The 12,438-nt window shown below is 44.0% G+C and overlaps 1 protein-coding gene across 1 annotated transcript in view; it reads left to right on the forward strand.

The window, feature by feature from the left end:
• LOC129380237 (uncharacterized) overlaps positions 1 to 12,438 on the forward strand; it is a 116,262-nt gene that overhangs the window by 98,823 nt on the left and 5,001 nt on the right. The window contains exon 13 of the mRNA XM_072284574.1: positions 7,755 to 7,837. The gene's annotated coding sequence lies outside the window, so the exon portion shown is untranslated. The remainder of the gene's footprint in view (positions 1 to 7,754; positions 7,838 to 12,438) is intronic.

A 12,438-nucleotide genomic window follows, 5' to 3' on the forward strand; every position in this document is an offset into this window, starting at 1 on the left:
TGGGTAAAGTCAAAACAAAATACACTATACTGATGGGCGACTTCAATGCCAGGGTAGGCAAGAAGCAGGCTGGAGACAAGTCAGTGGGGGAATATGGCATAGGCTCCAGGAATAGCAGAGGAGAATTATTAGTAGAGTTTGCAGAACAGAATAATATGCGGATAATAAATACCTTTTTCCGCAAGCGGGTTAGTCGAAAGTGGACGTGGAGGAGCCCGAATGGTGAGACTAGAAATGAAATCGACTTCATACTCTGCGCGAACCCTGGCATCATTCAAGATGTAGACGTGCTCGGCAAGGTACACTGCAGTGACCACAGGATGGTAAGAACTCGAATTAGCCTAGACTTGAGGAGGGAACGAAAGAAACTGGTACACAAGAAGCCAATCAATGAGTTAGCGGTAAGAGGGAAACTAGAGGAATTCCGGATCAAACTACAGAACAGGTATTCGGCTTTAACTCAGGAAGAGGACCTTAGTGTTGAAGCAATGAACGACAATCTCATGGGCATCATTTTAAGGAGTGAGCAATAGAAGTCGGTGGTAACGCCGTTAGACAGGAAACAAGTAAGCTATCGCAGGAGACGAAAGATCTGATCAAGAAACGCCAATGTATGAAAGCCTCTAATCCTACAGCTAGAATAGAACTGGCAGAACTTTCTAAGTTAATCAACAAGCGTCAGACAGCGGACATCAGGAACTATAATATGGATAGAATTGAACAATCTCTCAGGAACGGAGGAAGCCTAATAACAGTGAAGAAGAAACTAGGAATAGGCAAGAATCAGATGTGTGCGTTAAGAGACAAAGCCGGCAATATCGTTACTAATATGGATGAGACAGTTCAAGTGGCTGAGGAGTTCTATAGAGATTTATACAGTACTAGTGGCACCCACGGCGATAGTGGAAGAGAGAATAGCCTAGAGGAATTCGAAATCCCACAGGTAACGCCAGAAGAAGTAAAGAAAGCCTTAGGAGCTATGCAAAGGGCGAAGGCAGCTGGGGAGGATCAGTTAACAGCAGATTTGTTGAAGGATGGTGGTCAGATTGTTCTAGAGAAACTGGCCACCCTGTATACGCAATGCCTCATAACCTCGAGCGTACCGGAATCTTGGAAGAACGCTAACATAATCCTAATCCATAAGAAAGGGGACGCCAAAGACTTGAAAAATTATAGACCGATCAGCTTACTGTCCGTTGCCTACAAAGTATTTACTAAGGTAATCGCAAATAGAATCAGGAACACCTTAGACTTCTGTCAACCAAAGGACCAGGCATGATTCCGTAAAGGCTACTCAACAATAGACCATATTCACACTATCAATCAAGTGATAGAGAAATGTGCAGAATATAACCAACCCTTATATATAGCTTTCATTGATTACGAGAAAGCGTTTGATTCAGTCGAAACCTCAGCAGTCATGGAGGCATTACGGAATCAGGGTGTAGATGAGCCATATGTAAAAATACTGGAAGATTTCTATAGCGGCTCCACAGCCACCGTAGTCCTCCACAAAGAAAGCAACAAAATCCCTATAAAGAAAGGCGTCAGACAGGGAGATACGATATCTCCAATGCTATTCACAGCATGTTTACAGGAGCTATTCAGAGGCCTGGAGTGGGAAGAATTGGGGATAAAAGTTGATGGAGAATACCTTAGCAACCTGCGATTCGCTGATGATATTACCTTGCTTAGTAACTCAGGAGACCGATTGCAATGCATGCTCACTGACCTGGAGAGGCAAAGCAGAAGGGTGGGTCTCAAAACTAATCTCTAGAAAACTAAAGTAATGTTTAACAGCCTCGGAAGAGAACAGCAGTTTACGATAGGTAGCGAGGCACTGGAAGTGGTAAGGGAATACATCTACTTAGGGCAGGTAGTGACCACGGATCCGGATCATGAGACTGAAATAACCAGAAGAATGAGAATGGGTTGGGGTGCGTTTGGCAGGCATTCTCGAATCATGAACAGCAGGTTGTCACTATCCCTCAAAAGGAAAGTGTACAACAGGTGTGTGTTACCAGTACTCACATATGGTGCAGAAACCTGGAGGCTTACCAAAAGAGTTGTGCTGAAATTGAGGACGACGCAACGAGCTATGGAAAGAATGATGGGTGTAACGTTAAGGGATAAGAAAAGAGCAGATTGGGTGAGGCAACAAACGCGGGTAAACGACATCTTAGTTGAAATCAAGAAAAAGAAATGGGCATGGGCCGGACATGTAATGAGGAGGGAAGATAACCGATGGTCACTAAGAGTTACGGACTGGATTCCAAGGGAAGGGAAGCGTAGCAGGGGGCGGCAGAAAGTTAGGTGGGCGGATGACATTAAGACGTTTGCAGGGCCACAATTAGTACATGACCGGGGTAGTTGGAGAAGTATGGGAGAGGCCTTTGCCCTGCAGTGGGCGTAACTAGGCTGATGATGATGATGATGATGAGTTGCCAACATTCTTTTTCCCCAAATCTCCATCACCGCTTTACAGGTACTGATACTTATGCACTTTAGGTGCCCATTTATTTTCACCCGTGTTCCTGACTCTTTCTTCAACACTAATTATGCTCTGTGCTTCTCTGACTTCAAAAGAGACCCAACCAATGTCACCCTACGCACCCTGGGCTAGCAAAGCCAGCCGACAAGATATCCAATTTTAAGCATATAATAGCATTTCCGAACGTTAGCGCTTGCACCATTACTTATTTCCAGATTCCACGCACCACCTCGAGCTTATCGCTACTTCTAAGTGTTTCATTACTTCTCTACTTCTCTGTGTTTCATTAGTGCTGCATTCCGCTTCCACTTTATTTTCACATTATATTGATGGGCGCTACAGTAAAACTTCACTTGGTTCATGTATACGCTGAAGTACATTGTTTGAATATGGCTATGACTTTCTGCTGAATCGACACCGCGTAAGTACTCCTCTCCTCATTAATATTCTTAAATCCCGATTCGTGAGGCCTTGATTTGTCGCTGTATTACTACCGATGTGCCCAAGTTTCTGTAAATCCCTTGTGAATTCCGCTAGTAGCTTCTGTTGCACTAATTCGCTGTTTTCCCGTCGTCTTTTCAGGGCAGGCTTGCTGTACTGTAGTACGATTGCAGAACCTAGTTGCTCTTGCCGAAGTCAAAGCTCTCACAGACTGCAGTTTATGCCGTAAAAGTTTCGATTTGGCGGAACTTAATTTGTTTAAAACCTTGTTTCTTTATTCAAGCCCTGTAAGAATATATTCATTCAATGATCGCTTTGGGTTATGTAAGAAATTTTCGAAACCCCTATCACACAAAAGATAGCGTCTGATTATTGTTCTCCAGTTTATTTGCGCACGTACCTTTTTTACTGTGCACCATTGTGGTGGAGGGTCAATGGCCTGCAGTGCAAACACTTGATTGCAGCCAAATTCAACATTGTTACATTTAATGCACAATCTTTCTCAAACGTGCATTTTCCAATGCGTTCCTGTGTCAATTTTGGAAAGAAAATGTTTGTGTGTAAAGTGTGGGAAGATGGTCACGTGGAAAAGTGGTATGCATGCAGTGCAAGTGACGGTTGTTCTTCGCACCACCATCAGTTGCACTCTGCTTCTGCAAGAGGCATAAAATTTGTCGAGTAAGCTCCCGAACAAAACCTTCCAATGCTGATAACGCGGTTTTAAACAATGAATACCGGACCTCAAGTAGGTACGACGTTGCGCTAAAGGATTTTCTATCGCATTTACCTCTAAACTGTCCCCTGGCTTCTTTTAGAACATCAATTTTTAGAATGACAGTGTCCTTATACACGATTTCAATACAGCGAAATCTAACTGCCGCCACAAGGGAATACCGAGACAATAAATTAAAATTTCGGCGGGCTCAGATGGCCAAACGGTTTCACCAGAAACGGCTGCTTACGAACGAACCTTCCAAATTAACAAGAGTGATTTGAGCTTGCCGGAAAAGCTTCTGGAAGAACGATACGGTTCTTCAACTAAAACTTTGATCTCTATTACGCGCTTGGAACACACATCAGGCTATTTATGGATTCGTTTGTTTGAAATCCTGTGCTCCTAAGAACCAACATGCAGCCGCTGGATGTGGGACTGACGGCCGTGCAAATAAGCCATTTTCTAGCACAACTTTCCCGGCATTGTGTTATTGTATTTGCTCATTTTAGTTGTATAAATGCTTATGCAGCAAGATTTGGGCTGGCCCGCATTATCGGCGCGCATCCTCGGCGGACTTCATTTTTTGGTCCTGGAATTCGTTATCTACGTCAATGGTGGTAAGTATATGAGCCGTGGCTCTCAATATGTCAACAAGTAACCTTAACAGGCTTTTCGTGGCTATTATATCACGCAAACATGTTCGTTTTCAAGACGGTGCTTCGATGAACAATATAACTGCGGGAAACTCGCAAACGATTCCACAACCACGAAAGAAGTGAGTGCCTGAGAGGAGTTTAAACGGTAGGACAGAAGAAAGAGGAGGGCGTGGTCGCGCATGCCCATATCGTTCCTTGTGGCATGCCATAACCCTGAGCATAGACATTTTTGTGGTGATGAGGCCGTAGCCTCAATAGAAACGATATGTCGCTGTTTTCTTGAGTTAGCGCACGCAAGAATGTGTGAAGGGAACCAGACGCACAAGCAAAACGAAACCCGTAGGAAAACAAGCGAGAAATGGGGGTGGGGTGGGTGCTATCTTTCGACTCATTGTTTTAGGGCACATGGGACACCTTTTATAACAAGTGTCTGTAAAAAGAGCCAGCCTGCGTCTGGAGGCCTAGTGTGCAGGAGGACGGTAAACTGGACGCGCCGAAAGGGGGGGCAGAGGTGGCTTCTTCCGGGAAAGCGGCTCATCTTTAGCAGTAGCTGTATGTACCCTCTGTCTGCCGGAAGAAGCGTCAGAGTGCTTAAATTTCTTGCCTGCACATATAATTGGGAAAGGGACACATTTTTAAACTGTACTTCGCTCGGTTCTGACCCACATTTTTGGACAGAACGTACCCACAAGAACGGGACAGATTAATGGACCGCACTATGTTGAGAATCAGCACTATCGCCGGCATCAGCCTATGAAATAAACTGGAAACACTATACCGGAGAGAAGAACGAGGGGAGGAAGAGGTTTAACTTGCTAAAAAGTACATTCTCCTAAAGATAAACGTGGTCGAGTGAGCGCTTAGTTGCATAAGTCTTGGCCGACAAACATCGACAAAGACGTTAGTATGTTACTGCGCTGAAACCGAGATCTTTGACCACCTTTCATATAAAGTACCTGAGGGGAGCACGTGGAGAGAGAGAGAGAAGTAAGAAAGTATACCAGGGGAGTAATGAACACAAAAGTGCAAGGTTCAGACAAGAAAGGAATTTGGAGGGGTGACCAAATGTGTTCGTAGACAGTTGCCGAAGATTCGACCCCCGCAACATCCCTTATTCCCCCCCCCCCCCCCTGTTAATCGCTGCGATATTTCAAGCAAGGCTAATGAAGTGTGCATCATGCAGCAGCGTTTAACCAACGACAGCCAGATCAAGAGGTTGTGCGTTTTTGGGGTCATTGGATTGCTGGACTCATTATAGATGTTGTCCGACATAACTTAAGCCAAGGCGTTAAAAATATTTTACTATATGCAGCTATCAGACTTATTCGATCGTCAGTGCTCTTCAGCCATATAGTTTTTGTGTACAAATACATAAGGCAAATAAAATATCCTAGATACTTCCTTTTTGCAAAAACATGGCTTGCAATGTCAAAGCTATTCATCTTCCTAAATTATCAAAACCAATCGTTTTCAGTGCGCAATTTCATGAGTAATTACTTCTCTGCGCAAGAAATGTCAAAAGTTCCACGTGAGTAAGCAACTATGCATCGCGACGAGCTCTTTCATTGAAGCACTGTCCCGTTTGACCTATATAAGATTTCCCACAGCTTAGCGGTATTTCATAGATGACATTGCGCCTGCACTCAGTGAAACGAGTTTTATGATTAGCGGTGCACAGGTGCCTTTCGCGCTTGTTTCAATGAAGGAGCTCGTCAGCACAGCACTAACCTAAAGAATGGCTATGGGAGTCATTTAGCTGGACACTGTAACAAGTGTCAATGCACCCCCATATTTGAAAATACTAAATTCATAGGGAAAGGAAAGAGTAAGAAGGAAAGGGAAATAGTAGAGGCCTTTCATATAAGAAAGGAAGGCAATAAATGTGTAAGCGCTCTCTCTCTTGCCTTGTCGGGAAAAGAAATCACATTTTTGGAATAAAGATTAAAATGATGATTTGCAGATGTTTTTGCGACTGATGTGCGCATGCCTATGCTGAAGAAGGTATAAATGTACGGTGATATTGAAATAAACTTGCAGTTGGCAGTCAGCGCTTGTCTGTGGTATTTGTTTCCTTGTGTCCTCGTCTTTTTCGCGCTGTTTCACCTCAGTTCTACTATGTGAACTTCTTTGTTGAGAATTACTCAAATTGCAATGTTTCAGCTGTGATTACGTAAGCCGATTATTACTCGACAGTCGCGTCATCTAAAAGTTATTACGCTGACCCGTTTTTCTAAGCTAGTGTAACCACTTTCAGCTGCCCGCAATTTATCCTAATTGTTGCATATCGTCACAGCTGTAGCCTTGCCTCGAGAATTTGAGGGAGCATCGAACAGCAGCAACAATTCTTCTCGGGTGCGTTGGTCGCTGCACATTGAGGCGATTGAAACGCAAAGGACACAAAGACGAGGAACGTTGAAGAACAGCCTTGCCTGCACAAACCGTGGTTTCCGTACGGTCTACATGCATCGGTAGAATGCACTCAAAGTTCAGTACAGCTCCCCGCCAACGTGCTACAATCAGATGCTTGGACTCGCTTCTTTAGGACCAAGTGTACGAGTTATTTGCATTGCTTGTATTGAAAAGAGTTGGTAGCTCTCATTGCTTCTATCTGGATTTTGGCGAATTGGGCAACATCTGCCACAACATATCCCGGTGTGTTATCTTTGTAGTAGTATAAATAAGAATTTATTAGGCAGGTAACACCACTCTATTTCTAAAATTGGATTACTCAAAGAGGAGGTCATTACGTGCACGAGAAATGAAAATGCGTAAAGGAATAAATGACACAATTGCACTAGTTAAGTTCAAAAAGATTGCTTTATCACCGTTGGCGAGTTCTTGAAGCAACAAATAAATTGTGCGTCAGTGCAAGAAACAGTATAAACCGGTATAATACAATTTTTATTCAGCATACATGGGGGTCTCACCGGCTATAATGTTTGCAGTATGTAGCGACAAATATTTGGCAAAGATATCTTGGTTACAAAATTCCTGTAACAAGTAGAATACGCAGTTTAATTTCTTGTGAATGTAATGTTCACATCTTCGGTCCTGTTCCTGGTATAAATAGCGCTATCTGCCGCAGGCAACTTTCATATCTTCAGCATAGAAAAAATACGCTCCATATTGTCAAGCCCGCGAGTTGCCATACCACAGGTAGCGTGGTGTGTGCACAATGTAGATCAGGAAGCTCTTGCGAATTCACTTGAATAACATAATTTTCTTTAAACGATACATTTTTTTATATAAATTTACTGTTGAAAAGAAAATGCCACCACGCAAAAAAATTACGCTACGCTGCACATTCGAAAAGTATCCGACTTTATGATGAATTATGTAGTCATTATCAGGATGATAATGACTGATAATAGCCTTTGCTATGAGTCAGCTGACGAATCCTTAACAATGGCAGCAAGTTATAGAACATTCATTCTCCATCTTTATTTTCAAGACTGATTAAACTAGGAGCCTCGGCAGCGGGCACAGTGGTGGTGCTGATCGTCATTGTCGTGGCCTTATTGACGCCGCGGTCAGGTAAGTGCACACAATTAGCAACATCTAAATTGCATGAGGGGCCTTCCAATCTTAAGCACCGTATACATAGGTCTTGCAGCGAACGTTTCTTTCCTTTTTTGGGAGGGAGAAGGCAGGATCAGGCGCACGTAGATAATTAACATCTCAGATACCAGCAACGAATGATAATGACAACAGTGTTAGCAATAATGCTACACTTTCCGGCGCTTTCTGAATGTTGATTATTTTTTATCAATACGGGCTGCCTGACTGTTTTTTACCTGTGTTTTCTCAAAAACCTGCGATTAGGGTCACTTGTCAGCTGTCCGTTTTCGTAGCTTTCATCAGCCTTCAGCAAGATGATTCAAGTGAGAACTGTCACGACAATGTTTTAGACTTGTGCCTTTCAAATGAACAGAATGTAGCAGTGCCACACTGACATTTACCTTAATTGTCTCTAGTGGTTTCATGCCCTGCTTAGCATACCAGCGTCATTGCCGGCATACGTTATAACGGCTCAAATGGGTTAGGAAATTTCCCCGCTACGTTTTGAAAGCTGATGCTAAACTATTACCAGTTATTTTTTCAATGTCGTTGACTGGACTATCTTGACTGGTATGTGCGAGGTCGGCAAACAGATTAATTCGCTGAGGTTGTCCTCAATCGCACGCATGACTACATCTCGCAGTAAAATTCCAGGCAATGAAAATTTCGGTATTGGTTTTCTGCTGAACATACAACTGTTCTACAGCGTGAACAGCGTGCCCACGGATAAACCAGAAGTCCCGAGCCTAAGATTGTTTTTGTGAACAATTTTAGGGAGGTAAATAAAGTATGCCATTTACTTTCTTCTTTTCTTTTTGTAAAAACACGGCTTCCAATCTGGAAGCTGTTAAATTCTTTTCACTGCGGAATTTAACCCCGCCTTACGTGGGATGATTTCACGGCGGAATAAGTACAAACGACAGCGCTGCGGCTACGCGAACTGCTGCGGGTGGCGATGCAAGGTGAATTAATGACGTAAAACGACTCTAGGTGGGAGCGACAGCTACGCTCATGACATTCGGTTCGTTATTGGCTGTTAACGCTCTTTTACGGTCTTATCCATCGGCGTCGAACTATTATGAACCGTGAGCAAGCGTACAACGGCGGCGGCCGGGTTTCGTGCGGCCGCGCGAGGCTTATCTTAAAAGCTCGGTGCTGTGAACCCTGTCTTGAAACCGATCGTCTTACTATACGAATGGACGGACGGAGGCCGCGTCTACCGCTGCGGAGCCAACGGCGCTAACCACTTCGCCATTGTTCGTTGCGCCACCATAGATAGAAATAGGCGATTGACTGCAGAAAGAAATGGACGCTATACCGGAACAACAAATCTGTGGTTCAAATACTGGTCAAAGCAAATATGAAAAATGAAAGTGAACGTCGGTTGTCATAAATAAGAAGGCCCCACCTAGAATATTTTCGAAACTCATAAATTAGGCTGGAAATCTGGAACAAAAGAACAACATATCATGGAGGATAGAAAAAATCTGGAAGGGAACGTGGCATTAAATTACGTCCGAAAAATAACAGCCGAGTCATTCCAAGGCAATGACGAGGTGGTGTATGAGAAGAGCATGAAAGAGAGCCAGGTGGAAAAGAATCTGGTGCTGAGAAATTTTAGCTGGAAGAAAGCAGAAGAGAAAATTCCTAAGCCCGCAGCCACAGGGTTAGATGATGTTCCCGTTAGGCTGATTAATGAACTATGACCAAAAAGTAAGAAAGCTTGAAAAAAAAAAGAAAGTTGAAAGCAGTAGAAAAACCTTTAAACGATTGACGAATATCAAACAGTTGGCGACAAAGTAGAACTGAATTAATTTATAAAGGCAAGGGGGAAAGATAGAATTTCTCATATACACAGTTGATCATTACATCGTTTATGTACAGGTCGAAAGCGCAATCGATGAGATTGGCGTAAAAAAATGGCATACTGGGAGAACTTGAATATAGCTTCAGAATTGGTAGGCATGTGCATGATAACCATACTTGTTCTTGCTCGGTGTATTGAAATATCCAGAGAGGAAAGGAGACCGCTATATGTGGCTTTTTTCGACATAACCGGAGCGCAGACATCGTGGACCGCAACATATTGCGGGATATTCTGGAAGGGGAAGGCTTAGGAAACGAGTGAATACACCTTGAGGGATATTTACCATGAAAATACAGTTCGCGGTGAATGGGAAGCGATTAGTAGCGAGTAGTTGACATCAACAAGGGACCGAAGCGGAGGTGCTCTTTATCCCAGCAGCTGTTCATGATGTGCATGGTCATAATGGAAAGGGTGCTAGAGGAAAGAATATCCTTAATCCCTCACGTAAACCGGTGGACACAATAGTAGAAAACAAGCTTCCTAGTTTGTTTTATGAGGACGATATTCGATTGGTTGTTAACAAAGCCATATGCAACGTCTGGCTAGTATATATGGACAGAAAGGTGAGAATTGGCGATTCAAGTTTAGCGTTCAAAATCGGCTCAATGAACATATTGAAATGTTAATACAGGGCCCGGAAATACCTCGCGTAAAGGAATACAAATACCTCGGTATATGGATAAACGCAGGCAATATATGTACGGAAAAGCGAGCAAAAAATAACAGCGAAAGGGAAGGGAAATGCGGCCGTAATGAAGCACAGATCGCTATGGGCAAACAATAGCTATGAGGTGCTGAGGGGCATGTGGAAAGGTGTGATGGTTTCAGAACTTTCATTTGCAAATGCGGTTGCCTGCTTGAACTCAAGGGTCAGTAGGACACCTCGCACAGGGCGCTCAAGGGATGTCTACAAATGAAGCTGTACAGGGTGACATCAGGTATCAGGTGTCAGGTGCAACGCTGTGGAAGCTACGGTAGTAGTGCGGTCTCCAAATTTTATCAATCGGCGCGTTCCGTCTATGCTTCGCTGGGCGCCAGTGGCGTTAGCGCGCGCGAGCATGCACGTGAGCCTGACGCGACGGGATGCAAATACAAAACAAAGAAAAGCAAATTGAAACAACGTGTTAGCAGCCGGATGAACGCATGATTTGTTTGCTTCTAAGGGTGAATCTTTATTTTCATTCAGGACTGACCTTGTGTAAAGAACATTTTCACAAAAATCGATCGAAAATCTCCGAACAGTTAACTGTTAAAGTGCTAACGCAGCCACTGGAAAAAGTATCTCTAGCCTCCACAGCGTTGCACCTGATGTATGAAACGGAGTACTATAGTGTGCGACCGGTATAGGTAACATTGCAGCAGTGCCGAGCCACGCAAGAGGCCGCGTTTCTACCACAAAGTTTGCCTTCGTGCATAGCGTTCGCCGCCAGCGTTTTCCAGTAAACGTTACGGTTACACAAGCTGCAATTGCCGGGGAGCAGGAAAATCACCATAGGGTCTTTGAATGCTATTGCGTTCCACTCTTAAAGACGAAACTTAGGCATCCTCCAAATTTTGGTGCATTTCCCTGAAGCAACGCCTCCTCTATTTTTTCAATGCTAGTTCAATCGCTCGCTCCCCAAATGGTAGCCGTTGGTGAGCCTTAATTTAGTGACTTGCCCCGATGCGACGCTACCCATATCGTACGAATAGTATACAGTTTTACAATAGGGGCCTGAAAAGTTTGGGGCCCCAAAGAAATAACGTTGAAGCACGTGACGCGAACTGCGTTTCGGTTTTGCGTCGTGCACGCTATTTCGCTGATTTAGCGGGAGCCCCGAAAGTTGCCCCAAAAGATTCGCGTAAACAAACATGGCGGCACCCATCGAAGCGACGGCTCTAACCTAGCACCAAACTGGGTTCGATTCTTGGTAGCGCGTGAAGTTCGCGAGCTCGGAGAAGTGACGGCGGTTATCGCTTACTCTCAACTAGCGTCTGATATGAAAATTGATTCGTTAGACGACGCTGATTCCGAATTCGATTGTGGATTTTATGGATCGTAGGCCTAACAAAGCTAAGCTTGGCTGGTGAAGGCACGTAAAGTTGGTTACTCAAAACTAAGCGCAAGTAATTGTGTGCTGTTGTTGTGGTTGTTGTTGTTATTATTATTATTATTATTATTATTATTATTATTATTAATATTATTATTATTATTATTATTATTATTATTATTAATATTATTATTATTATTATTATTTATTTATTTCTAATAGCTTTTCTCTGACGCCATAGCGGCGCTGTCAGCGCAAGATATTATCCGCAAACGCAAACGCAAACGCAAACCACTCTTGCGTGCCCCGATGCTAACACCCGCACGCTAAAATAGGGGCCCCAAACTATTGGGGCCCCTATTCTAAAACTTAATTTATCTACGCCGGCTCGCGTCACACGTACGTCTGAGCGCGCACCGCGGCCGTTCCCGTTGAGAAGTGGTAGACGCTCCCTCTCCGCATCTGTCAGGTTATCACGCCTCTGTCAGTCTTCCTCCGACTTCTGCTGTGAGACGCCATCCAGATGGTACTCTCCTCCGCGACCGTAAAGCAGGAGCGAACGTTAGCCGACGGGGGAGAGTAGGAAAAGACGATGGAAGAGGGTGGTTAACGGTCGGATGAGCCGCATCTGGCTGGCATTGAAGAAAAAATAGAGGAGGCGTTGCCTGAAGCAAGTGCCA

The sequence above is a fragment of the Dermacentor andersoni genome, chromosome 9, assembly GCF_023375885.2.
Source record: "Dermacentor andersoni chromosome 9, qqDerAnde1_hic_scaffold, whole genome shotgun sequence".
Lineage (NCBI taxonomy): Eukaryota > Metazoa > Arthropoda > Arachnida > Ixodida > Ixodidae > Dermacentor > Dermacentor andersoni.